A 27,736-nucleotide genomic window follows, 5' to 3' on the forward strand; every position below is an offset into this window, starting at 1 on the left:
ATATATATTCAGCTGTAAGTCAGTGATTTCCCCCAGGAACTTCCTAAGGCCATGCAATGATTCGTCTCCTCAAACTTTTATCATTTCAGGTCTTTTCCTCCTCTTTTATTGCTTGGCTTCCATGATTCTACTTCTTCCTACTGTCAGTGCATTTACTTGTTACCACCCCTTCTCCTTTTGAAATAGGTACTTCAGGTTTATTATCTTCATAAGACTCAGAGAACCAAGTTTTATTAGAATTATTTGCAAAGTAGAAGTAAATAGGCTTGAAGTGAGGACTTCTTGCAATTGCATATGACTACGAATTTTAGTGACCACCGTCTTTTATTAATCTCTGGGCACTTTTGACTCACTTTTTGTCCTCAGCTGTATTCTATAGGGTTGAAACTTTCAGAAGTTAGAATGCTAGATAAATGAAAAGCTACCTTAAATATACTTAAATTCTAAAACTCAGCCTGGAATAATTTATTTTTTCCCCCAGTGATTCAGACACTATTCATCCAATGGCATTTATTGGAAAGCAAAATACTTCACTCTGTTCCAGGGTCTTAGGAGTTCTCAGTGTCTCAGGGTCATCTCTAGGACGCTCACTATTCATTTATCTTGTTGGCAACAAAATGAAGACGATTTCATAACAGCTTTAGTTGAAAGAATATCAGATAAAAGATAGTTTATTGTTTTGTACATTCTTATATATGTGTGTTGAATGTCTGAACTTTGTCTATTAATGTGCTGACCTGTTACTTTTTGGCTTGGATCCTTGACGGTTGTTGAGTGAGAGTAACGATGGGCAAGTTATGAGAGGATCCTGGTCCCAGTGAAGGCTTAGAACACCTTGAGCTGCTTGAAAAATGCACAGATTTGGCCTCCCTTTTGAAGAACAAGAAGAAAAGGAGTCCTCACATTCCCTCTGCATTTATGCTCCAAGTAGCTTTTTATTGGTTTCTATGCCTTTCAGCTATTAATCATTAAGTACAGGTGAAACAGTTCTTGGTGATGTCTAGCATAGGGCTTGGCGCAAACTAGGTGCCCAAAAGCTATATACAGAATAAATAAGGGAGGTCGAGATTAAAGCCCTAAACAAACAAAGCTAAGTAACTGAACTTGAGTGATGAAGTCTTTTAAAACTTGTTTGTCTCCTTTTCCTTTGTCTTTACAAACTAAAGTGCCTTTTACTGTAGCTTTTAATTTTCCTTATTCTAACATTGGGCTCCTTAGAGACATTTTTTTTTTTTTTTTAAGACCCGCACCTGTAGCACATGGAAGTTCCCAGGCTGGCTAGGGAGTGAATCAGAGCTGCAATTGCCGGCTTATGCCACAACCATAGCAACGCGGGATCTGAGCCACATCTGTGACCTGCACCGCAGCTCACAGCAACACCAGATCCTTAACCCACTGAACAAGGCCAGGGATCAAACCCACATCCTCATGGATACTAGTTGGGTTAGTTACTGCTGAGCCACAACGGGAACTCCTTAGAGCCATTTTTGAGACAGTGTGGATTGGAAGTTTTCTTGACAATTAAGGCATAGAGATAAAAAGGCTAGGGCTTTTTTTTTTTTTTTTTCTTTGTCTTTTTGCCATTTTCTTGGGCTGCTCCCGCAGCATTTGGAGGTTCCCAGGCTAGGGGTGGAATCGGAGCTGTAGCTGCCGGCCTACACCAGAGCCACAGCAATGCGGGATCTGAGCTGCGTCTGCGACCTACACCACAGCTTACAGCAACGCCGGATCCTTAACCCACTGAGCAAGGCCAGGGATTGAACCCGCAACCTCATGGTTCTTAGTCGGATTTGTTAGCCACTGAGCCACGACAGGAACTCCAAGACCAGGGCTTTTTTAAATAAGAAAATGAAATTCATGTAAGATAGGATTCTGATGAGCTGACACTGATTGTTGTAGGGAGAATGCATGGCTTGAAGGAAGTACATTACTTCTGAAAAGGAATATATATATTGTATATCTATACAAATTGCTTTGCTGTACACCACAAACTAACACAACATTATAAATAAACTATACTTCAATAAAAAGAAGGTATATTACTGCATCAAAATGCAGGGGTCAAATGTATCTGAGATGCCAGCAGTCTCAATGGGAGTGTGCAGGGCATAGCAGCATAAAGCTCCAGAAGCCCATGAGATGAGCTAAGACCTTAGGTGAGATGATTATTTATTTTCTGATGAAACCACAGCTGCCTATACAAGATGTACATTTGCCATAGTGAAGGTGGCTTAGACTGTGAAGGGATTATATAATGACAAAAATCTCCTTTGGGGAACTAGTGGGGATATTGACATAGTGCCATTTAGTGCAAGCAAGCAAATAGCAATAGCAAAACCAAAACAACCCTCTTACCTTCCAAAACCAAAAAACCTCAAAAGATCAGAAATATAAATAAACCTATAAACAGTCCACACTGCCACCCTGACAAGCTCATAGAAGCACCCTAGAGGAGGATGAGTCCAGAGTTCATCAAATGAACTACAAGGCAGAGAGATCCTTGGTACCTTACCTATATCATGTAAAAAGCAGTATTTAAGTAAGCATTCAATAACTGGTAGTCATTATTATCAAATAACTTTTACTGGGTACCTTCTGAATGCCAGACACTTTCTCACATGCTATCTTATTGAACATCATAACAATCCTGAGAGTAGACATTTTAGAGCAGAGAAAATGAACACTGGGTGAGATTCCCTGTCTGGCCCAGAGTGGCTGTGTTGCAGGTGTCAGAAGCAGTACATGATCCCAAGACTTCTTATGCTAAATCCAGTGCTTCGATTTATGCCTGGCTTCACATCAATGATTTAAGATTTCCCCCCCCATAAATGACATGTACTTTGATATTAATTAAAAGGAGAATTTTAAAACACCCTTTAAAAATTATAGGCAGGTTTAAAGTGAATTGTGTGTTCTTTAAAATCATAAACTGTACAGAAAACAACCTACAAAACCATTCCTGCTGATTATTAATGACATTTCTTATAACTGGTCCTTCTCCCACACTGCAAATCTGATTGTCCTCAGATTATTAATAGGGTGTTGTAAATAATACTTTGGGGTAAAATGTCAATGATATAGCAGTTAAAGAGGAGAGCTCAGGAATCAGAAATTCTGGTTTCATATTCTGGTTATTTTATTTCTAGCAATGTGATTTTGAGGAAGTTACTTAACCTCTCATATAGTTTCCTGTCTCAGAGGAAAGTGATTAGGATGAAATGCAATAATAGATAAGAAAAAAAGCTTTCAGCATTCTGCTTGGCAAAGAGTAAACCTTTAATACACATTAACTGCTATCATTGTTGGGAGTTAGGGGTCTACATTCTTGAAATGCTATTCTCAATCACTGAATCTGCATTAATAAATAACCACTGTAGATTATTCTGCTTTCCTTTGCTGCAGTTTCTCAGTTATGATGTCAGGACCACTCCTAGATATGATATCTTTATTTTTATTTATTTATTTATTTTTGTCTTTTTTTTTTTTTGCCTTTTCTAAGGCCGCTCCCTCGGCATATGGAGGTTCCCAGGCCAGGGGTCTAATCGGAGCTGTAGCCACCGGCCTATGTCAGAGCCACAGCCACGCGGGATCCAAGCTATGTCTGCGACCTACACCATAGCTCACGGCAACGCTGGATCCTTAACACACTGAGCAAGGCCAGGGATCAAACCTGCAACCTTATGGCTCCTAGTCAGATTCGTTAACCACTGAGCCACTATGGGAACTCCTAGATATGATATCTTTAAATCTCAGTCTGGATTAGTAAAAAGAAGACTTCAGGAATGGAATGATCTAGGTTCATATTCCAGCTTCAATACTCACTATCTATATGATGTTGTAAATTAAGTCCCCATAGCCTCATGTGTAAAATTCAGATAAAAATCTCTAACTCAAATAAAGGAATACGTATAGAGTACATGTCATAAACTGTACATTTCTCTACAAAGGCTAATTATTATTATGATCATCCTTGCTATCTTCATTTTTAAAAGCCCCAATTTAAGATGTTAGCACTCTGTTGCTGATGTGGTAAAAATGAACTCTGTTTTGTAAAAACAAGGTACCAAATTTCTCTAGTGTTTTTGCTCTGTTGCAAAGGAGTCATGGATTCTTTCTTTAGCCACTGGCTCATGTCTGCAGATGAGAATTTTATTTGTATGTATTTAAATGTGATTTAAAACATGGTTATTCTTTTATGGCTAAATGTAAAAAAAAAATTACAGGTTAAATGTTATTGCTATCTTTACCATACTCTAGAGCTTGCTTATCCTGTAATTTGTCAATATTTTACAAGGTAGAGGAAAATACACACCCATAATTATTTCTTGATGCTGTCTGACTGATGATAGCAGGGTAAATTCTTCATTTATTATTTGTTTTTAAAAGTTTTCATTGAAGGTTTTTCCAGTCACTCCAAATAAACTTAGCTGTGAATGGAAAAGATACAGCTGATTGCCCTGGCTTCATAAGTGTCTCTTCTGCCCTTGTCCCTGCTCTTCACTGAGTCAGAAGGAAGGCATGCAGTGTGGCCGACCTCCGAAATCATTAAACATCTCTTGTAAACTGTTGCTGTTAAAGACTCACTCTGGTTTATTTTCTGAAGGCTTATTAATAAGTCAGAATCTACTCTGCAGCCAGGCTGTTTGATCACTCTGCTCCTGGCTTTGCCGGGCACAGGATTTTATTGCGTGGTTGGCTTGCTGGCACAATGGTTCCTGAAGGGCCGTCAGTAAGCCAGCAAGCGCCAGGGGCACATCACTGTCAAATTCCAAAGACCTACGGCCTCCCCTGACCTGCTGCAAGAGCTTTAGCCTTCTTCAAAGAACCTCAGGTTGTTCACTGGAAATAGAGACAAAAACGCTCTGGGAAAAATCTATGATTGAGAACTACTTTCCCTCAGAAATCGATGGGGCTTCATGAGGAGAGAAAAGCAAAACTCTGGTGGCTGAACTCCTTTCAGATCCTGGGGGATGGTTTTTCTCTGTAGAAAAGGTCATAATGAAAACTGAAGCAATTCTGTCTCAGCAGGCTGGAAACATGTTTAAAAAACATTTAAAACATGTTTTTCTCCCCAAAGGGAAAAGAGATGACATAGTAGAGAATAATGGAACTTTCTCTTTCAAAGGCTCAGTTCAAATCATCCTTTATCTCATTTTGTTTGCATAGTAATAAAGGGCCCAGGTAGTGATAGAGGGCTATTCTGCGTGAGTTTAAGCCATTTTTTTAAAAAGCAAATATCATCTAATTTTATTTTATTAAAATTACCTATGTAGGGGAGAGGATTCTTTAAGATAATATAGCTATTAGAGGCAGACCAATGCATTGAACAATTTAATGAATATTACTGTGGTCATGGTATTTGCTGGGGATACTAAACAGCATCTTATTCAGTTTTTTTTCAGTATTTTATATGCTTATCAAGGATAAAAGACATAGCTCATGAAAATTAAATATTCTCTGTGGTCCAATGCAGTAGTCACTAGCCACATGTGGCTATTTAATTTTAAATTTAAAGAGATTACTATGACATAAAATAAAAAAGTCAGTACCTTATTTGCCCTAGTCACATGTCAAGTACTCAGGTGCCATATATGTCTGGTGTTACCATATTGGGCAGTTAAGATATAACACATTTCCATTATTGCAGAAAGTTCTAGAAGACTGCCTGGATCTCTTCAATACAGGGTATAGGCAACACCTAAGTGACATTTATAACTGCTTATTAGTTGAGAATAGAGAAGGATCGATGCAGGCTGCAATGTTTTGGAAGGCCTTAATTTATGGTTATTTTGACAAGTGTAAAGGACAGTGGAGGATATTCAGTAGAGAAAAGGAAAAAAAAAATGTTTTGGGGGCAGATTAGCCTGTCTGGTTTAGGTCAAATTCTTAGTACAGACTGGACAGAGACGGATATGGAAAGATGGATTAGGGTGAGAGAGATGGAAGGACTGATTGGCAAGCTAAGGTGTTTGTTCCATGTTTCCTAATGCCACTGAAAGTTTTGAGCAGGGTACTGACAGTTGTGGGACAGTGGCAACATCCAGCAAATAAATTTTCCTTTGTAATTTGGTAGGCCCACAGTAGGTCCACATTTAATATTAGACTACTAATGGGAGTTCATTCTATGCATTTTGTTCATTCTCTGCACTCTTTTGTTAGCTCCATGGTTGAGCCTAGGACACTGTACATGTGTGTGCATGTGTGAATGTGTCTTCTTGGAACACCCTGTGGAGATAGCAAAAAGCATATTTAGAGCCTTCTCATTCACTGTCACTGCATTTTGTTTCCCTATTCTTCCTGCAAGGAACTCACTGTATTTTTTTTTTTTTTTTTGTCTTTTTAGTGCCACACCCACAGCACAGGGAAGTTCCCAGGGTAGAGGTTGAATCGGAGCTGCAGCTACTGGCCTAAGCCACAGCCACAGAAATGTGGGATTGGAGCCGCATCTGTCACCTACACCACAGCTCACAGCAGTGCTGTTGAGTGAGGCCAGGGATCAAACCCACGTCCTCATGGATACTAGTCCGGTTTGTTAACCACTGAGCTATGACAGGAACTCCCTAAACTCACTGTCTTAAACAAAAAATTAGCCCTTGCCTTTACAGAGTGAACATGACCATGACAGGGATGGGCACAGAGTGCTAGGAAGCCTGGGGAGGTGCACACACAGCCCAAGGCATCCTGGGAATAGGCAGGTCTTTTCAGAAGGGAAGGTACCTGATCTGAATCTTGGAGGGAGTACAGATTAATTCAGTAGATCAGATGAGGAATGCTCCATGCAGAGAGGGAAGATGAAGTATAAAAGCACAGCAGGATGTGACCATGTGGAAAGAACTGGACCTTATTTCCTCTTTTGTCTTTGGCAGAGCACAAAGGAAGGGTTCAGAGTATACTTATTTCTATATATAAGCTTCCCCTGCTCTCTGGAAGTAGATCATTCCTCTGAAGACTTCATTGGGCAAAATGGTAGAAAGTGGACAAAGCAAGTATCTTAGGACACGTCTTGTTAATGGAGTCAAAAAACAAATCCAGATAAAGCACAGATGCTCACAGATACAGTTCAAAGCCAAGGTGGCTGGATGCTGAGTGTAGTTCCTGGGCAGGGAGCTTGGAGGTGCTGCAAAAGGAATGCTGAATGCTATTTTAGCTTTTTGCTCCCCCTTGCCCATAAAAGTGAAAAAACTCTTTGGATTTATTTTGTGAAAACAGGTAGGTGTTTTGTAAAAGTGAAGTGGCATAAAGTGAAATTTCAGAAAATGGGGAATGTCTGTATACCCTCATGCTGATTAAGCAGTAGGTGTAGACAACACAGAATTTTGTCTAGGTGACTCTCATGGCCAGCTAAGTTTTCACTCTCATCTCCTGGGTATAGAATATAGTAAGAAGAACACTAAAGAGAATGATCTAGGGAGCCAGATTCAGGTTTGTTTAACATGCCACAGTGCCTTTGTTCTAGTATGCTTCTCATATAATCATGGGAATTTCTATTGCCTTAAGAATGACAAGCTAGCTTGTCACTCTTTTTCCCAGATTCATGCCGAGCAACTTGGGATCACTTGGGGAGAATTTATGGAGAAACCTTAGCCCTTATAAATTACCCCAGGGAGAAATGATAGCTTTTTTTTTTGTTTATTTTTCTAGTTACACAGCCCTTACTTTTTTGGCTCTGAAGTGGCAGACTGTTTTTAGGAAAAAATACAAAAAAAGAAAAAGAAGTTAAAATCACAGTATTAAACAAAAAACAGAGCCAGTCAGCAGTGTCTAGGAACAGAGCCACTGGAATTCTCTCACTTTATGAGTCAGAGGCAGTGACATAGGGAATCTATATTTTCTCTCCCTTTTATGCTATGACAAGACCTCATGAGAGGCAGCACGGAGGAGTAGGAAGACTCTGGGCTTTGGTGTGTGATCTGGATGGGAATACCAGCTCTGCCACTTCCTAGCTGTGTGACCCTGGGCAAGTTGCTTGACCAAAGAGAGGCTCTGTTTTCCTCATCTTTAAATTGGAAATGATAGTACCACACTTGTAGGGTTTATGTTAGGAATAGAGATAATGAAAGCAGTAGTGTTTGGTCCTATTAGACACTTAATAGATATTATCTATTATTATAACTAGATATTATCTATTATTATAACTAGTAATGATGATTTTGATCTTCTCCCTTAGAGGACTGTGAGCTACCTATTTTCTTAAAGGCGAGGGTGTGACACCACATGGCTTTGGGGATACCTTTGTAAAGGTGATTATCTTTGTAAAGGGGAAAGAAAAGTCCCAGAGTAGGGCCCTAAGAGAAGTAGTAAATCTGATGGGGGCAGGAGGTATGAATGTCATAGGAAAGCCAATAATCTTTAATGTAACAAGATATACTAGAACACCTGTGTGTTCCTATTTTAGGAATCAGCTCCCTATTGACTACTGATGGTAAACAAGTAGATACTCAAGGAAGCTGTTTGATTAATGATCTTGGTTAATTAGTGGAGGTTATGGTGAAATAGAATTATCAGCTCAGATTGTTGAGCTAATTCACAAAGTTTCCTAGGCTCCTTGTTTACTGAACTTAAGCTCATTGCTGGCCATTTCTCTATTTGTAACACAATATCCAGACACTGGGAAAGAAGAGGAAAGGAAGAGATGATTTTAGTCTGTCCAATATTCATTCTTCCTCCCTTCTTTCTCTCTTTCATTCTCCTTTTCTCCCTTTCCTTTCTTCCTTCCACCCATCACTTTCCCCTCTCCTCCCTCTCTCTTTCTCACCTAATTAATGTTTGTTAAAAACTTAAATTATTCTGACATTTCTGCTGTTATTATAAAGAACTGAACAATGGGACCAAAACATGTTCATCTGCTTCTTCTATTCCCTTTTCAATTGGGTGTTGTAACCACACTGGGATTGTTTCTTATTTTACGGTTTGACATAGTGAGTAATCTATACTGAGACTCCATGTGTATTACATATTAACTAGCAACACTGAAAATACCATGTTCTAATAGATCTTGAAATAATGAAGTAGGGCAGTGAGTCTAAACTGTTCCCAAGCTGTTCCATAGAATACCAGCCCCCAGAGAAACTCTTAGGTTGGGAAGATTTGTCATCACATAGGTTGAGGGTACACTATTTACTGTAACTTTTTTGAAGAATGCAAATATACATAGCATATTAAGGTCTTTGTGAAATCTTGAAGAGAGTAAAATTGATTATTTCACTGAGTATTTCTGAAATTTTTTTGACCACAGAATTTTTTTCTGCATAAACACATATTAATACCCTAAGTATTACTGTTTTTGAAACATACTTTGGAAAATGCTGAAGAAGTGGCATTCAAAGATTTTATACAGTCTAAAAGTCATTATTAAATATATTATCTTTCTCCAGTTAAAATAGAATTTTTAAATCACAAAATATTTTTTTCTGGAATGAAGAATTTTGACTGGTATCAAAAGATGGATGGGTGAACACATAGGCCTTTTGAAACTCTTTAAGTCATAATTTAATAATTGTTTATTTTCTTTTTTCTGCTTACCCTTGAGTTTGGCCCCTTAAGACGTAGAATTGTCCTCTGTATGCCAAGAAACAAAAATGCTCTTGGTATACCTTGGAAAGTTGTATGTTTATTTGGAATTGTATTCCAGTTGGACTTGGTTCTGCATAATTCAGTGAGCCATCTCCAGGTGTTGTGAGTACAGTCCATTTACTATGTGTGCTTAAGTAGCACCGTTCTGTAAAATAACTAGCAAGACCTCAAGCGTCTCCAAATGGTAAAGAGAGTGGTATTTGAGAATTGTTCTTCTATTTAAGATAAATAAATAAAGGCAGACAGATGATCAGTGACTTACTCTAGGCCCCAGAAAGAGTCAAGGTGTTCTGGGGATTAAAATACTGAAAATTTTCTAGAACAAGGGGTTTTCAGGTCACATGCATACCAACTTCACAGCTTCATCTGTACTGAGATCAGTAATAGTCTTAGAGGATTGCTCTGTTTTCCTATGACTATCACATTTTTTTCAAAGCAAGCAGCCCTTTCCTGGTGTGCCAGGAATATTTATTTATTTATTTATTTATGGTCCTAATTGAGCTCTATCCCCCAGAAGTTTCTGAATTAGGCAAGTCTCAAGTCTTAACAAGCCATCCCCACAAGGCTGCACAATGGAAATGTTCAATGGAAAGGTATTCACTTAAGTCTAGGCAAGGCTCTGTCTGCTCCCTGGAGAGACCAGGATCCAGGAGTGCAGGTTCTGGGCCATCTCAGTTGGAGAAGCCTCTTTGGCGTGTTTCTGCCTCCTTCTTTCTTGCAGCTCTCTCCCCGCCTCTTGATGATGAGGTTCTGGTCCTGGCAGGACACAGAGACTTCCCTTTGGAATCCATGAGATCTTCTGACCTCTGCTCCCTCTGCTCTTGTCTCATGCTGACCCCCAGCTGCCGTGATTTACTTATTAATGAATTGAGCATTTAGTCTTGAGCATTTAGTCTTGGCTGGTGGTGGCCTTGGAAAGAACATTTTCTAAGATTGCCTTAGTTTTCTTTCAAATAAACTTCTACAAGCCTGTACATTTCTGGCATTGCTGAAATGCAGGTGATTTATTTAGAGGGGCTTAAATTGGGATTTTTTTTTTTTTAAGAAGAAAACCAATAAGGTGATACACTCCCAGTGTACATTTTAGCCACTGGTTGGAAAGGACACCTTGTTCTGTCTTTTATCAGAAACATGCGAATCTAAAGGCTCCCTCTTGGAATAAGTCGGTTTTTTTCTGTTCTGAGACACTCAACCCCCTGGCTCCCTCTACTGGTCAGTAACCTCCCTCCCCACGCATTTGAACAGCAAGGGACTGGGATAAGCTGGGAGCTAGAAAGGGGAACTAGACATGACATTAGGATTGTGGATCCAACAGTCTATTTTTGCTGCAGATCCCTTTTCTTTCCTCATTCTTCTTACCTCAATAATCTTGCCCACCTAAGCCACAAATTCTTAGCTCCACCTAGTGTCTCCTGTATGTACTCCTTGGCCTTATCTTGTGTCTGTCCTTTAACAAGAGGCCACTTTTTGGCTTTATAGCACTGATGAACACCATGACCCAAGACCTCTGGACTTTAAGATGGAAAATTGTTAAGTACAGATCTTTAAGGAAATATAATAATGTGCAGTCATCACTTTGAATTCATAAGTCAAGTTTAGACTCTTCTTTAGCATGAGCATGGCATGGTAGAGGAAGATACTAAATGGGATGAAAGCTGACAGAACATCTCCCAGCTGCCCCAGGACAATGCTCTTCAACCAGCTCTGAGGATTTGCTGTCCTCCTGCTGAGCTGAGGGCAGCTGTGCTGGGTAGTGAAATATCTGCAAAAAGCAGCCGTAGTTGCCCTAATACATGAAGCCTTAATTATGGCCCAGGACTTCAGCAAAACAGCTGTTTTATCTAGCTCACAGAGAGGACTGGAGAAGCTCCCCAAAAGGCTGATACATTTTATTTCCTGGAGAAGCCAAGAGCTGACACCCCACCCAGGCCTATTCCATTAGAGCTGGAAAAGTAGTACATGAAGTGACTAATTGCCTTTAATCTCGGCACATCAAATGATGCCAATGCCTAAATATTCTGAGATGTAAACACATCAAGAAGGCTTAAGAAAGACAGTCTTCAAGAAAGACTTACTTAAAAAGTGTGTTTTCACAATGATGCTTAGTCATTGACTATGTAAATTTTAACATACAATAAATCAATTTCAGGAACACAATGACTGTTTTAAAGATATGCAAACAATTGTCAGGCATGCTTTAGAGGAAAGTGAAGAAGCATCTGGGGTAACATCTGTCCACTTCTCAGGGTAAATTCTTTCCAGAAAAGATACAAGAATATTCTTTTCTACCTTTGTCATTTTCCACACTGGGGTAACTTTATGGATTACTAAAAATCACATTGTTATCTTAGGAGAGAACATTTTGATGACCTGACATCCATGGACTTAGTACTCTGGGTCAGAGTCAAGTCTAAAATGAGGTCAAATGAGGCTCTTTTCTGAGTGGAAGTACAGCTAAGGTTTAAGAAATGTTTTAATAGAGTAATGCATATAAACCATATGAGCCAGTGCCAGTATCCAAATGGTGTTAAACTGAAAGAAGACTGACCCAAGTAGGATATGACCTCCCAATCATGTGAGTGGGTCTTAGCTCAGACAATCATATTAAAAATCTCTTCTCCAGCACTTCCAAATTCTCCAGAGTTCCTCCCCTTTCTGTTTCAGAAGGATGGACCCTCTAAGTCACACTACCTCTCTCTATACTTTTGGCCCCTGGATAACCCCTCCCCTGTTTCCTCTGATGGCCCATTATGCATATTTTGCCCTTTCTCTCATTAGCAACCTGGGGGGATGCTGGGTGATTATACTGGCAACATCTTGTCAAGATGGTGGGTGAAGAAGAAGGTTACTTTGTAGATCATTACACCCAAACAATAATTTGTTCTTTCATATGAAAAGTGAACTAAATCTTAGCCTGCTACAAAAAAAAAAAATAGTACAATTTCTAGAACTCAGGTGAATGTAAGAAGGACCAGTGAAAGTACTGTAGTCGGGGGAATGGCTTAGCCACTGATCAGGCTGAATGAACTCTCTTACATTTCCTAAATCATAGGGGAATCATAAATTTGATAGACTTGAAATCTGAGTCTCTGTAATTCCTTATAGACGTCTAAGGATTTTTATAGAAGGAGTTAAGAAATATGGATATTTTATACTTAGCCTTTTTTTTAAAAAAAAAAATCACTTAGGCACTCAACACATTTACCAAGCAGCTATTATGTATCAGGTCCTCCAATGAAGAAAAACACACAAGGTCCCTGTGATGGTGACAATCAGTTATTTCACTCTTTATAAGGGGTTGTATCAATGTTTCCAAGCATTCTGTACTAATGCAACTGCAGCCCTAAACCTCTACCAGCTTATGGTTTCTGAGAACCCTCTATATTATGTTCCAACAGAATTCTCTATAGAGTCAGAGATATATTAGCTATACACTATGTAGGGAAGACCCATTAGAGTTATTCAGGATAGAGATCTGGTCAGAAAGCTTGGCTATACGAACTCCAGCTGTGGTTCTCCTGCACACGTCTGGGTGACCTGAGGCAAGACATCAACCTCTCTGACTTTTCACTTTAGTTAAAATTACCTCCAAGGATCCTTCTGGCATTTATAGGGTATGATTCTCTAAATATGTTTTTAAACCCCAAGAAGTTCTAATAGGGCCTAGATAAAAAGTGCTTAGAAACGTCATTTCAAATTGGAGGCATGTAGCAGGTTTAAATTACTTCTCTTCTAGGTACATGAATTAAGGTTTTGAAAAATGTAAAGACTTTTTATTTGTTGGAGTGACAATTTATATCCTTTTTAAGAGAAGTATGAGACTTTTGATAATGAGAAATGCCACAAATATGAGTGGTACTCCAGAAACTTGATCTATAAGAACTAAAGAGATTTCTTCCATTGGAAGAAAAAAAAGAGGGTAGCACAGAGGGTCATGACTGTATCTGCAAATCCTGTGCTGAAGGAGAGAAGGGCAGCTTTTGTTTTCCAGGAAGGACAATGGAAGTGAGCCCAAAATGAATAGAGCGGGTGTTTTAATATTTTATATTTTTATTTTAGTCTGAGGTGCTTTTGCTGTAATGTTTCATTGAGAAGTGAGAATTCATTATTATTTTAGCTGATCACTCTATGATCAGTTCTTGGGAACATTTTTGTTTCAGTCACTTTGGTTTGATTCCATGCAATTTCAACGGCTTTGTGGATTTGCGTACACAGGGCCCCCAGATTACAGACATTCCGACCTTGTGTGACTCCTTTAACCCCCTTCCTGCAAATCTATTTGCTGGAGGATAGACTATAAAGAACCTCCTGCCTCAAATAGCAAAAGCAGTTCCCAAAGCCATAGTGGAATGTCTGATTAGTGGCTACTCTGCTGGTGCTGAAATGTGGTTAGTATTCTTTCCCCTCTTCACTCCTTGTGTCTCTGCAGAGGGAAAGTTTAGTAGAGCTCTAATTTAGTACTGTGGGGTATAAACTGATGTTAATGACTGCCAGGCATTGGAAGATCTTTCTCATTATATCCTTAGCATTTCATAACAACCTGTGAGCTAGGCTAATTTTTTTAAAAATTTAAATTTCTAGATGCTTTGAGTAGTAAAAAAGCCCTGATTACCCAATGCTAAAGTCAAAGATTCTCTGTATTCTAAAGGGCATTCATTTTTCTTAACCTCCTCTTTTTTTTTTTTTTTTTTTCCTCTCTCTCTTTTCACTCAATAGCTAGAACAATGAAACTCTCAGAAGAATGTACTCTGGTCTGAAGAGCTATACTTTTTTTGAATTATGCATATGCATGATTATGGGGACCTGGTGAAAGAGAAGGAAGCCAGAGCTTGAAGAAAGACCTTCAGAGGGTTACTTAGAGGACCAGAGGTTGGGAAATATGGCTGCATCTCAATCATGCTGCAGGTTGCCTTATCAAAAAGGATGGCCATGGATAAAGAGGATTAAACAGCTGCCTCTAAATTCTAACTAGCAAATAGTTACCAAACACTGGGTCCTTTGGGAGAGTCAGGGTGGATTTGTTGGTGTGAACCACCCAATAGTTAAAAATATTTTCTGAGGGTTTTTATATTCATAACATAGCTTTCACTATTATAACTGGCAAAATCCTATGAGTTTTAATGTGGGGCTGACCTGAAATCATTTTGGTCTTTAGAACTGAGATGTTCTCTTCTGTTAGAGAAGGACATAGCAGGGATGGATCTTAACTTAATAGTGGAAATACTCTTACTAATTTAAGAAAAAAAAACTAAGAGCAGATATGGATTTTTGCCTTTAGTGTCTTTCATAGTCCCCATAAATAAGAGCAAAAAGAAGCTGGATTTTTAACAGAGGTTCTGAACTTTCTCCTCTCTGGGGCATTTCCTAGGAGCAATTCTGTCTAGCTTCCCTCTCAATTCTCTGCTCAGTCCCATCCTTCTCTCCATGCTTTTTATTTTACGAATGGAAATAAGGTGGGATATATTTCTGATTACAGAAAGAATATTGTATTATCATTTGGGGAATAGCAGAAAATGGAAAATGTGTGCTTCCCTAGGTACAATAAGCCCCCACAATCTTCACTAGAGTACCTTCCCTGTGTCTCTGGTAAAATAGGGGGCTACCCATCTTTTCTTTTATGAGAAACATTCATGAAATCATTCAAAGCCTGCTGTAATGGTGTCGCATAGGCTTGGCCATGCACCCAATCCAGGGGTAGCTCTAGAGAGGGCATAGGGAAGATTCATGTCTCCACAGCTTGTATAAAGAGGAAGACTTTGGGGGAAGTTCATGAAAGCCCACTGCTGGTTTTCCTGTAAACTTAAGGAGGGAAGTGTGGAGAAAGCATCACTTTGAGTGTCTGGTAAAGACCCCTGGGAAAGTGAGATCATGAGCAGCCTAGGATGATCTCACCCAGCTATTCAGGGTATTGAACGTGATGGCACATGGGGAAGGCAGCTAAATGGCTCATAGCTGGTAGAGTGGATTAACTGCCAGGAAAAGCAGAAGCAAACCCTGGGAGAACAATTTTCATCCCCAAATTTAGGAATAACAGGGAGCTCTTTTACACCGGCAGCACATTTTTTTTTTCTCCTAGAAAAGATAACTTTCCTCAAGGGGATCTGGTGAATGAAGCAGTGTATTTCACCCTTGTGATGATGGGCATGAGTCCGGCAGTAACATAAAAGAGGAATTAGCTTGAACATACCACACACTTGGTTTGGCCTGCTCCCATACCTGTGCTCTTGTCATGGTTGATTACCCACTTACAGTGAATATGAAGCAAGCAATCTGCACTGTGGCTTGAGATAAAAGGTATTTTAATATGCTCAGGTCACATACTATCATAGCCAAATAGTAATTTTATATCATTTTCTTAAAGGAAACCACACTTCTTGCAATAATTTTTCCAATGAAGCAAAATTTCACATGACAGAAAGTTTTAGAATATAACTCTTTCATTTGAATATAGCATGAAAGTGTATCCATTTGGGGTGTTTCATCCATGCCAAATAGAATTTTAAAATATCTTTATGATCCTTTTTTGATATACAAACAATAAGGAAGAAAGAATTGGAAGACAATCAATTAAACTTCTAATGATACTACTTTCTTTAATAGTGAAGACTTTTTTACAGCTTTGGAGAGTTTTCCCTTTCAAGTGAAACAATATAAACAAACCAAAAACAAAACAAAACAAAAAAAACTTTTCCTCTTACTTTAAGAACCTTGAGGGCTGAAAAAGTGGTTTGGTTTCCTGACTGCCAGGTTTGGTTTGCCGTCTCTAAGCGGTCTTATGCAATTCCCTAGAGGAAATATTTGAAGAGGGTTTTTCTCCCACATGAGAGAGTTTCATCCCACACAGGCCGCAGATCCTGATGGCAAACTTTGTGGACCAAGTGTCTGGCTTTCTAGAAGTAACTGAAGAGTACGTTTTTCCTCTCGCAGGTGCATAACACTCATTCTCAGATCTCAGAAATAAGAAGGTAAAGACTGAAGTCTTTAAAAATAGCTTAAAGAGGGTAGCTTAAAGACTGTGAGAATCGAGTGCCAATCAAGTCACTTTTGAGGAGATGAGGGCAAAGAAGGTGACAGGCAGGGATCAAACTTCTAAAGCCTTCTAACTGATCTTTCTTTACAACCCTCCAGTGTAAACAGAGGTATTGGATAATCTGGCCTGTAGTTTTCTCTGACTGTGAAACATATTGAAACGCTTTATGTTTAGATGTGTATATAGAAATTCATGAAGTTCTTTTGTATACTTTCTCATTCCAATGCAATTCTCATTTTAGGACGTCTTGAAAAGATAGCTAGCTTTGTGAGAGCACATTGTGCCCCAGCTTGTAAATTTGGATTTATTCTTTCCTATCTACCAGCCACCTGATTATGGTCTCTGTGCAAAGGGCACCCGTTCACATCATTTTTTCCAAGCACTTAAACCTGGAAAGATATTTTTTAGAGGACTCACAGAAGCTGTCTTGGGGGTTTGGAAAACATGGCAAAATTGTTAGCAGACCTTTGGCTGTGCTATTTTTAGGAAGCTAATTGTGTTCTTTTAAAATACATTTTCAACAATGGGACAGAGTTTTCCTTGCCCCCACTGATATGTGAAATATTTACAGTGAAAAAAATGTCACTAAAACACCCCAAATGGATACACTTTAACCTCGGCAACAGCCAGCAACAGGGAAAAGTGATTTAAAAGGAGAAAAGGTTTTTGCAGTATTTGTGCTGCTGTTTCTGTCCAAAATGAACTTTTTATTTTACCGTTCAAACAGAAGTTTGTTTTCAAACCAGTTGCTGGTTAAAGGAGCAGCTGATTTGGCATCCATAAGAATCAGCTCTAACCAAACAATAAGCCTGCCAACCAGAGGAAACTTATTCCCCAGGAAACAACACCTAGGAGGTCAGATACCTGTAGAAGTATTATCTTACCTTGAGCACGTAAGATCCAGGAGAGAGGCTCAGGGCTCCCACAGGAGAGGACCGGGAAAGTGCTCTGATCCGCTGCTGGTAACATGCACTTGGCTTTTATGGGCAGGTGGGTGGAGCTGCCCCTCATAGTAGGTGGGCAGAGAAGGAGCGGCTGCGGGCGGGCAGCCCCGGGAGGAGCTGGACACTCTTCTTTGGGGAGGGGCTGGGAGGGCAGTGCCGAGAGCCCAAAAGAGGGAGGAGAGGCGGGGAGGGAGGGGGTAAAGGAGAGGAGGACGGAGTGGAAACGGGAGAGGGAGGGAGGGTGGGAGAGAGAGGGAGAGAAAGAGAGACAAGAGAAGAGAAATAAAGATAGAAAGGGATGTAGCTCAGAAACAGGAGAAAGTAGTAGTTTGGGGAGAAAATGAATGAGACAGAGACACTGAAACAAACAAGATATAGAAGGAAAGGGGAATTGGATACGTTTCCCGTTTTGCATGACATTTTTGATGGGGGGAGGGAATTGAAGGTGACCTTGATAACAAAAGGTGTTTTCTGTGAATATAAAAAGCTAAATAACGGCTCAGGAACCTTGAAGGGCAGAAGAGGCAAAGGCGGCGAAGCTGGCGGTCCAAGTGAGTAGCATATCCCAAGCACAGCGTGGACATGGAGCAGGCAGGGCGGAGTGGACCCCAGGACTGCTACTGCAATCCCAGCAGCCCCCCTGCGTCCCCTGCGCCCCTGTCTCCAGCTACCCACTGGTAAAGCCCAGCCCCTTCACTCAGCACTCCGGCTGTGCTTTTTGAGAGCAAGGTCTCTCTGTGCTGCTGGTAGTGAGCAGCATCCAGAGGCCCCTCTTGAGACTTCTGCAGCATTAAGGTAAATCCAGCAAAGGTTGGAGAGGATCAGTGGAGATTGGCTTATGGAGACAGGAACCTCAAAACCAGCCTCGGTCAGGTCCTCCAGCATCTGCTTATGTAACAGGATTTCAGGGCTCTCTGCCCTCTGGTTATTTTCGGTATTTTAAAAACTCTTATTCCTAGCAATTGGTGATTGTCTTGGTACCATAGCTTTCTCTGTGTGTCTTAAACAGTAAGAGAGGATTCAACCAACAAGAGGCTGAAGGATCAGGCTGAAATTCTTAAGAAATACATTCAGAGAAAGAAAAACAAACTCCTTTAGCTGCTGAGTGGTGACTCACTTCCTAGCTCAAGCTTGATTTTTGCCACCAAAGGCATTAAAGCATTTTAAAACGGAGAACCTGAGCCTTGGGGATGAGGGGTACTGATAGGGGGACGGGAGGGCAGGGGAGATGGATGGGTGGGCCTAAACAGGATAAGGGAGATAACTTATATTGAAAGTATTGATATATAACTATATATAGCTATATATAGGTGTACATATAATGACATATATATACACACACACATATAAAACTTGATTCAGTATTCACCATAACCTTAGAATGTTAAGTATGATTCACATTGTGCAGATATATTTTTCTTTTAAGAAAGGAATTTCAAAGGGGTTAAGCAACCAGCTCAAGCTAACAAGAGGGGGAGCCACAGCTGGTGGGCTTACAAATTGAGTACACTCTGTGCATCAGGCCGCCATAGAGAACTCTTAGCCTGGTCTAACGTTAGATTGATGTCTTTGGATGGAGGATTACCAGACTTCAAGAGAAGGAAAAAGGATGGCCAAGAGCAGGATTTGTTGAACTGGGTACTATTGACATCTTGGGTCAGATAATTCTTCCCGTGGGAACATTTCCTGTGTGTTGTAGGATGGTAAACAGCATCTCTGGCCAGTAAAATCCTCCTCCCCAAGTTGTAAAAGCTGAAACTGTCTCTCCACTTAGCCAAATGTGTATGTAGGGAGGAGGGGGCAAAAATCCCTTCTTCCCTTTAGGAACCATCAGCTTAAAAGGTCTGTTAAGAAAATACCCAATAACGGCATTTGAGTAATAGTTATACTAGCTGACATATGTGTTAAGGTTATACTAGCCATAGTTTTTACATACTCAGATTCCACCAGTCTGCCTCTAGATTTCAAAGTTTTAATTGCTTCCTTTGTAACTGAGCTTATTCTCAAATGGATACACCTGGGAGTCAACAAAATAGAACCCTGTGTGCCTGGTGTATGAAGAAAGATTAATGATATATGAGATGAAAAATGTAAGCTCTTTGTCATAAACACAGATTTGACATTAGAAGAATTACCCAAATATTACTTGTGATGTTTCATGACATTGATTTTTTTGTCCTGAGATTTATAATTTTTCATCTCTAGGCTCCCATTTCAAATTCTATTTAGTAATGTTTTGGTTGTGAAGAAGTTATATCTAGTGGTTAACTAGCAAGCAGAAAATAAATGCTCAATAGATATGTATCTAATTGAATAAATGACATTGTTGAGCACTGACACACACAGAATGGCCAGTATTTATTGGTTTATTGACTTAATGAAAGAATTAAGGGACATTTAGAAACTCAGAACTTTAACTTTCCTGCTTATTTACATTTTGCTTTTACTGTCTTTTCCCCCACATAACTCAGTTTTTCTTTTTGCAAATAGTATGTTTTTGTTTTGAGGATGTGGCTAAATTCATTAAATGAAATCTATGAAGTGAATAACTCTAGTTACTGGACCTAGAAATAAGACTACGTGACTATTCTGGGGCTGACCCCTGAAAACAAATGTGATTTTACAAGCAAGGTATCACTTCTGACACTTTTAAATTTAGCCAAGAAATGTTTTCTGGGTAAATAGGGCCCAGTTGGAAGAGTGTCTGTGTGATAAACATATTGGTAGATATCCTCATCAGATTAAAGCAAATCATCTTTTCAATCCTGATTTAATGCCTCCAAACATGCCAGTTCTATCACATAGCTATGAAAAATAGAAACCAAAAAGGCAAGAAAAGCACATTCAGAGGGAAGGCAATTGACAGCTGTATTTTCTTTTCCTTTTTCCTCCATCACTCCCTCCTTTCAAACCTGAATATACAGCCACTGCAACAAAAGAGCTCCTTTCATTTTGTTTGGATGGTGCTAATGATTAGTTCATTTCTCCAGTTCACACTTGCCTGAATCTGATTCAGTAGCAGATCTGGACAACAAGTCAGGAATCCAGGAATGTGATCTCTTTGCTGACTCTTAGAGTGCCTTTCTAGAATCTCTTGAAGGTGACTGAGGTTTGAAATGACCTAGTTTGGTCCTCTGTGGAAAGAAAGGAATCCAATGACAACATACTAGATGCTCTGAAGTTTCCATTGTGTGAATATAATAACAGCTACAGATGATTACCTTATATTAAAGAGCTTTGAAAATGGAAACTTTTTTTTCTTATTTAGAATTAATCGGTTAAGTATTTTGAAAGAATGGATACAGACAGCATGGGGTATTCAAAGCAGGGGAAAACAAGAATTTAGATCTGTTCTCATGGTGGAAAAAAATCCTCACAAAATCCTGTTTGTTGGGTAGAAAAGAGGCATCAGGGAGGAGGTGGCATTTGAGCTGAACTGTGGAAAGTAGCATTTGGATAAATGACTGATGAATATTAGAACAATGGAGGAAATGTATGCAACTGGGGAAGGCACAGGGATATTTGGAGAGTGGTGAATTGGCCAGCATGACTGAAGTGAAGGGTCTGTATATCAGAAGAGTGAGGCTAAGGAGCAGAAAAGGAGGGATGGGGTCAGCCTGTAGAAGGCTTTAAATGTCACCGGACTAGTCTGAACTGTGTACTGGAGGCAATGAGAAGTCCTTAAAGACCTTTGAGAAATAGAATGGCCTAATGGAAATGTAATATTATTAAGAATTCACTTTTCTTTGAATAGGGTCTTTATGGTAGCTTTGCCTATAAATGCTTGCCAGTATGTCCAGGGCCATTAGCATATTTAGAGAAAACTGAGTGTCTGTCTCCTGCAGACTTGGAGGTCTGTGTGAGGCAGGAGAAACAATGGTGGTCTAGCCCAGAGTGCCCCCGAAATGTCCTGGATGATTGTAAGGAGATAGGAAGGCCGATTCTCCCAGCGTGTGGCCAGGATGATAGATGGGATTACTGTGAAGGGTGTTGTTTGCTCTGTGGGTCAAAGGAGTTAGTGTTTTCTTCACCTGTGGTAGCTTTAAACTTGTCAAAAAGTATCTATCCTGAGATAATAGATTTAATATACAAGATCCTTGAGTTTTTAAGGATTCCTGGGTTAGCAGTGGAACCTGGCATTAAAAACTATACCTTCACATTTATGTTTTCAAACAGCTAACTTTGAATTATTTTCTATGTGTTACCCTTGGCAAATTTCAACCTCCATTTTTTCCTGCCACTCTGAAGTGCTTCAAAATGCAAATGAACATGGCTTTGGGTCTAAGCAAAAATCACTGACGATTTAAAGATCGATGTACAGAAATTTGCTCTTCATCTATTAAATGACCCATCAGTCAGTCAGCCTAAGCTTCTGTTAAGTATCACCAAATAAGATCTTGGACTGCAAGGCACTTACAATTGCCAGCTCTCCTAGGACATTTAAAGTAGGGCTTTATTTACAAAAACTGAAAAGACTTACTGCGCAGAAGAAAGGCACACCTCTCCTGCATTCCAAAGGAACATTGGATTCTGTGAGTCACTGTTTTCCTGTTGGCCCAGATGGTAGAGAGCTGACTGACTCGGGTGATCCCACAGATGAATGCCTCACAGCTCCCTCTGGCTTTCTAAAGAGCACTGGATGGGGAGTCAGGAAATATGGGGTTTAGTCCCAGCTGGGCCATTAACTACCCATGAAAATTGGGGCAGATGTTTTATCCTTTTTGGATTCCGTGTCTGTATGTAAAATAAGGAGGCTTAACCAGACATTCTCTAAAGTTCTTTCCACTTTTCAGATGCTTGCTCTGTGCTAGTCTGTAGATGCTCTTAACACCCCCATGAAGTCAACCTCACATGCAACAACACACATGCTCAATTTTAGGCATAGGAGTAAGAGCTTGTAATGCATCAGTCCCATTTTCTACAAGGGGGTCACACCCCAACATTAAACCTTGTCTGTGTGCTAGATATAGACTCCCCAAAGGGAGGTATGCCATTATCACTTAACTAGCTTTTAACTAACTGTTTTCTCTCTGAGTCTCAGGATGTGGCAGAAGTCTCCCACATTTAGTCATCAGCCTCTAAAATTTGAGGTTTTTTAACTCTCCTCCTCTGAATCAAGTAATGATTCTCTTTTTGGTTGATAGAAATGTAGCCACACCACACAGAGCCCCAGTTTCTGAAAATTTGACTCATTATGCCAGATTTGCTTGATGTCCAAATAAGTTGATTTGATTTTCTAAGAAGCTGTCTATTCTTCTTCCACCCTGAATCCCTCCTTCTTTCCAGTGCCTCACTTCTTTATTTCTTTAATTAGGAAGAATGTGGTTTTCCTTGTCAATATAGACTAAATTATTGTAGTTCTTTTCAGTTTCCCAAACTCTTAGACTTTTACTAGGGCCTATGAGCCTTTTTCCAGCTCTTACTCTCTCCTTAAACAATGGCACCTAAGGTCATTCCATTCTTTTTCTATTTCTTAAAAAATTTCATTGTGGGAATTCTTTCATGGGGGCAATACAATGGAGAGTGAGAAATATAACCCAGGAATTTCTTTTTCTTACTCCAGAGTGGAAAAGTAAAAACTTTTCAGTGTACCAAAGAAATATTGTTTACCCTTACCATGTGCCATCTAAGATCCAATCTAAAATATGGGAATATCTTGATCCTAGACTTCCCTAGCTGAATAATTCTCAATCCTGCTTTATCTTCTATCTGCTACTCTTTCTAATTGTGGTTTACTCTATTATGCTCTTATTAACATTTACTTCATGTTTAATTTGAATAAATCCCATATTTCCTGCTCAGAGTTAGTGAGATGAGAGATCTAACAGGTATCCTGGTCTTAGACTGGCATGTCTTGCCCCCAAATCACCCTTGACTGTTGCCCCCACAGCAATCACCATAAACCCAGCAATGACTGTGTTATGCCTTCATTCAGACACCTTCGATGACATCACACTATTTATTTTTAAAAAAAATCCATATATTGGAGCTACTGTCTTGGTGCAGTGGAAACGAATCAGACTAGGAACAATGAGATTGCGTGTTCGACCCCTGGCCTCGCTCAGTGGGTTAAGGATCCAGCATTGCCCTGAGCTGTGGTGTAGGTCATAGACGCGGCTCGGATCCTGTGTTGCTGTGGCTGTGGCTGTGGTGTAGGCCGGCAGCAACAGCTCCAATTAGACCCCTAGCCTGGGAACCTCCTTATGCTGCGGGTGTGGCCCTAAAAAGACAAAATAAAATAAAGTAAAATAAAATAAAAAATAAATAAAAAATCCATATATTGTATAGCACAGGGAATACAGCTATTTTATACTAACTCTAAATGAAGTATAACTTTCAAAGTTGTGAATCATAGGAGTTCCTGTTGTGGTGCAGCAGAAATAAATGTGACTAGTATTCATAAGGATGAGGGTTCGATTCTTGGCCTCGCTCAGTGGGTTAAGAATCCAACATGGACATAAGCTCTGGTGTAGGTCACAGATGCAGCTCAGATCCCATGTTGCTGTGGCTGTGGTATAGGCTGTCAGCTGTAGCTCCAATTTGACCTGTTGCAGGTCTGGCCCTAAAAAACAAACAAACAAACAAACAAAAAACTAAAACAAAAAGTTGTGAATCATGATGTTGTACACCTGAAACTTACATAAGTGAATCCACTATACCTCAATAAAAAAATCCAAACTTGTATTCTGTCATTTAAGATCCTCCTTCAAGATTCAAGCCCAGTCTTTACTTCTAATCTTATTTATTTACCCTATGCTTCAGTCAGGGGAAGGAGTTTGCTTTTCACAATATCTGTGCCCTTACCTGTTCATCTTCTATGTAATGGTCAATGGAATGCCTCTTACCAGATCTACCCATGGGTTATTGATTAAAATCTTTATTACTTCAAAACCACCTTCTTTGGGACAAGTTTTCTGATCCTCTTTCTGAACCTCCCAGGGAAACTGGTGTTTCTCTTATGACATTTTCCATTGCTTACTGTTTTATACATATGCTCACTTATTTTCTCACCAAATTCATTGCTCCCTCCTTAGAGTCTTAACTATTTCCCCTGACACCAGGTCAAACATAGAATAGGTGATAAGTATATATTTGTGGATTGTAGAACATTTTCTGAAAGTAAATCGTTAAATCCTCTCCTGCATTTCTCTATTCCCAGCCCCCTTTACTCCTTTTGACTAAAACCAAAACCAAAACCAAACCAAAACCAAAACCAAAAAACCCATACAACTTAGAGCTGCTTGTATATTTCCAACAGGGTCATAGAAATTGGGGTTCATAAGACCAATATGGCTTGCTTCCCATTTTTGGAGGAATTTAAACAGTGTTGTGGGAGAGACAGAGGTGAAATAGGCAATTTCCATTTAATGAGGTAAATTCTATGGATGTGGGAAGTACTGGGCACCACAGGAGCTCAGAGAAGGTCCTTGTTCATTAAGGAAGGTTTTTAGCTGGTTATTCAGAATACCAGGTGTAAGTCAGAGGAGGCATCAAGAAACACAAAAAGGAAAGCTTAGTCCTTCTCTGTGCTTGTTGTGGGGGAAAATACAATGAAATGTTTTTCATTTTTGCTGTGGGATCAGGGAGGTCAGTTTGGATGTTAGCCTGCACACCGAGTCTTCCCGCCTGGTAATTCAGTCAAGGCACAAGGGTTATTTGAGTAGTTGTGTTTCAATATTGCTTTGAAATTATAAAAGGCCTGATACACTCTCCTGATGTACACTACCACACGCTGAGAGTTTTGACTGGCTAAATGAATGAATAATAGTCTGTATCTAATGCTGAATGCACTTGCAAATTGGAGTCACTTGTCTTTGAATACTCTGTGGTGGATGGTTCCCATCTCAGGGTGTCTGCTTCCCATCTATTTCCATCAGAGGCAAACATCTTTCAAGATAGCCTTCAAGAGCCTCCATGACAGCAAGGGAGAGAATTTAGAGTTCTACTTTGGCTTCTATTTTTCATGAATGTACTTCCTAAATGTGGACATAGAATAGTTGGCGCTTGAAATTTCTGCTTAGAGCCACCATATGGTTTTGTGAGCATACTCAGGGTGCTAGTACCAGATCGCTTCATCTCTGGTGGTCCACTTGTTTTCCTAGAGGGAAAGTCACAATCCTGGAGTTTCACTCACTCTATGCATAAGGAAACAAGCAAGTCTATTTGCAAGATAACATTTAAAATGCCACAGCTATTGACATGTGGTTAAATGGGCTTTAGTTCACTACGGAAGGGAATAGGAAGAAAAGTTCCTGTTAAGAAGTGAGACAAATTCCCTGTGCAAAAATTGACCAGCTCCCATGGAACTCTTGTAACTGGTTATGGATAGTTTTTGTCCCATTGGATTTTGGAGAAGGAATTTGTGTCACTCTATCTTAGCTTCATCTTATTTTTTGTATCCTTATTTCTCCCATGTTCCCATTTCTTCATTCTCCTACTTTTCCATGAAATTTTATGTTGTATGTTTTTTGCATCCTTTCTGCAACCCTCATTTTTATGAGACTTTCAGTTCTGGATTGATTATCTGAGAGTTTCGGTGGGTACTGGGATCACTTCTGGCCATGAGGTACAGGAAGAACGCTGCTCAGGATCAGATGGACCTTCCCCTTCCTCACTTTTACTACAACTAGACAAAGAGGGTTTCCCATTGAACATTTTTAAAAATAAAACATGGTTTTTATTTTATTTATTTATATTTATTTTTTAATTTTTAAAATTGTTATTTCCCTAACACATTTTTTTTTCCCACTATACCTCATGGGGACCCAGTTACACATACATGCTCCCATTGTCATGCTCCATTGTAAGTATCTAGACATAGTTCTCAGTGCTACACAGCAGGATCTCATTGCTAATCTGTTCCAAAAGCAGTAGTTTGCACCCATTAACCCCAAGCTCCCAATCCATCCCACTCCCTCCCCCTCCCCCTGGGCAACCACAAGTCTATTCTCCAAGTCCATGATTTTCTTTTCTGTGGAAAGGTTCATTTATGCTGTATATTAGATACCAGATACGAGTGATATCATACGGTATTTGTCTTTCTCTTTGCGACTTACATTTTTGAAGGTAATTCATGTTTTGTCAGCACAAATGGATATTTCTTGCTATTTTAATTTGGGTTATCTAGTCTTCACTTCTGCCTTCTTGATTATAAATTTCTCTAATTGAGAAGTCAAAAAGTCTGTGAGCTCCTTGAAAGCAGGAAACTGTGTGGGTCAAAGCACCAGCATAGGGCTAATGTGCCAATAAACACTTGTAGATTCATATCCATTTTGAAAGTATGAAGACAACGCATCTTTAAAATCCATGAATATATTTGCATCTATCTCTCTTTATAATAAAAGTATTTATAGGCTTATGTATAAAAAATAGTGAATTGGAGTTCCCAACCTAGGTTTTAATTTTTGAAGACTACATCAGTATCACTGGCTTTACTCATAAATTAAAAATCCCACATTTTATGCTATTAGAACAGGCAAAATAAGCTTTATGCCACAGCTTGCAGTAATGCTGGATTCTTAACCCACTGACTGAGGCCAGGCATGGAACCTACATCCTTACAGAAAAAACGTCAGGTCCTTAACCCACTGAGCGGCAGCAGGCACTCCTATGGAAATTCATATATTTTTGAAGTGTGTAGTCTGCACTAAATTTCCATTACTGTTTAGAGTTTTCTTCATTTGATATAATCATGAAGCTACTTTCTCTGGGTGGATATAAACAACATGTTTTGGGCAAGCAAAAGTTAGGCAGTAGTTATCTACATCTATAGGCTTAGTTTAGCAACCAGAATTTTTTTGTATCTTGTTTTCCCTTGAAAGGACATTTGGAGAGAGGAAAGGGCTTATGAGTATTGGGAGAGAGTCGTCTGGAGAACATTCCTCCAAAAAGGCCTTCCTTTTTATATCTAACCCATTTTTCCTATGTACATCCCTCTTCCTTCGAAGCAGAGGCATTAGCATTGTATACGGAGAGAGAGTAGTACCAAAGAGACTCATTTCCTTATGTCCCAGAATGGCATAGATTTATGCAAAGCCATTCAGAACAGAAATTTAAAAAATAACCAAAGTGAAAACAAATATGTAAGATCAATAGAGTTTTTCAACAATAGTTTATGTGTTTGACCTGTGAGCAGTTGCAGGCTGAGTGGCTACAAATGCTTTGTAGGATCTGCCTTCACACCAAAAAA

General features: G+C 39.6%; 1 protein-coding gene across 2 annotated transcripts in view; it reads right to left on the reverse strand.

Moving 5' to 3' along the window:
- COL8A1 (collagen type VIII alpha 1 chain) overlaps nucleotides 1-17,772 on the reverse strand; it is a 158,581-nt gene extending 140,809 nt beyond the window's left edge. The window contains exon 1 of one of the 2 annotated variants that reach the window (XM_001926443.6): nucleotides 17,488-17,772. The gene's annotated coding sequence lies outside the window, so the exon portion shown is untranslated. The remainder of the gene's footprint in view (nucleotides 1-17,487) is intronic. The other variant, XM_005670255.3, reaches the window with a different exon arrangement.

This window comes from Sus scrofa, chromosome 13 (genome assembly GCF_000003025.6).
Source record: "Sus scrofa isolate TJ Tabasco breed Duroc chromosome 13, Sscrofa11.1, whole genome shotgun sequence".
In the NCBI taxonomy this organism is placed as follows: Eukaryota; Metazoa; Chordata; class Mammalia; order Artiodactyla; family Suidae; genus Sus; species Sus scrofa.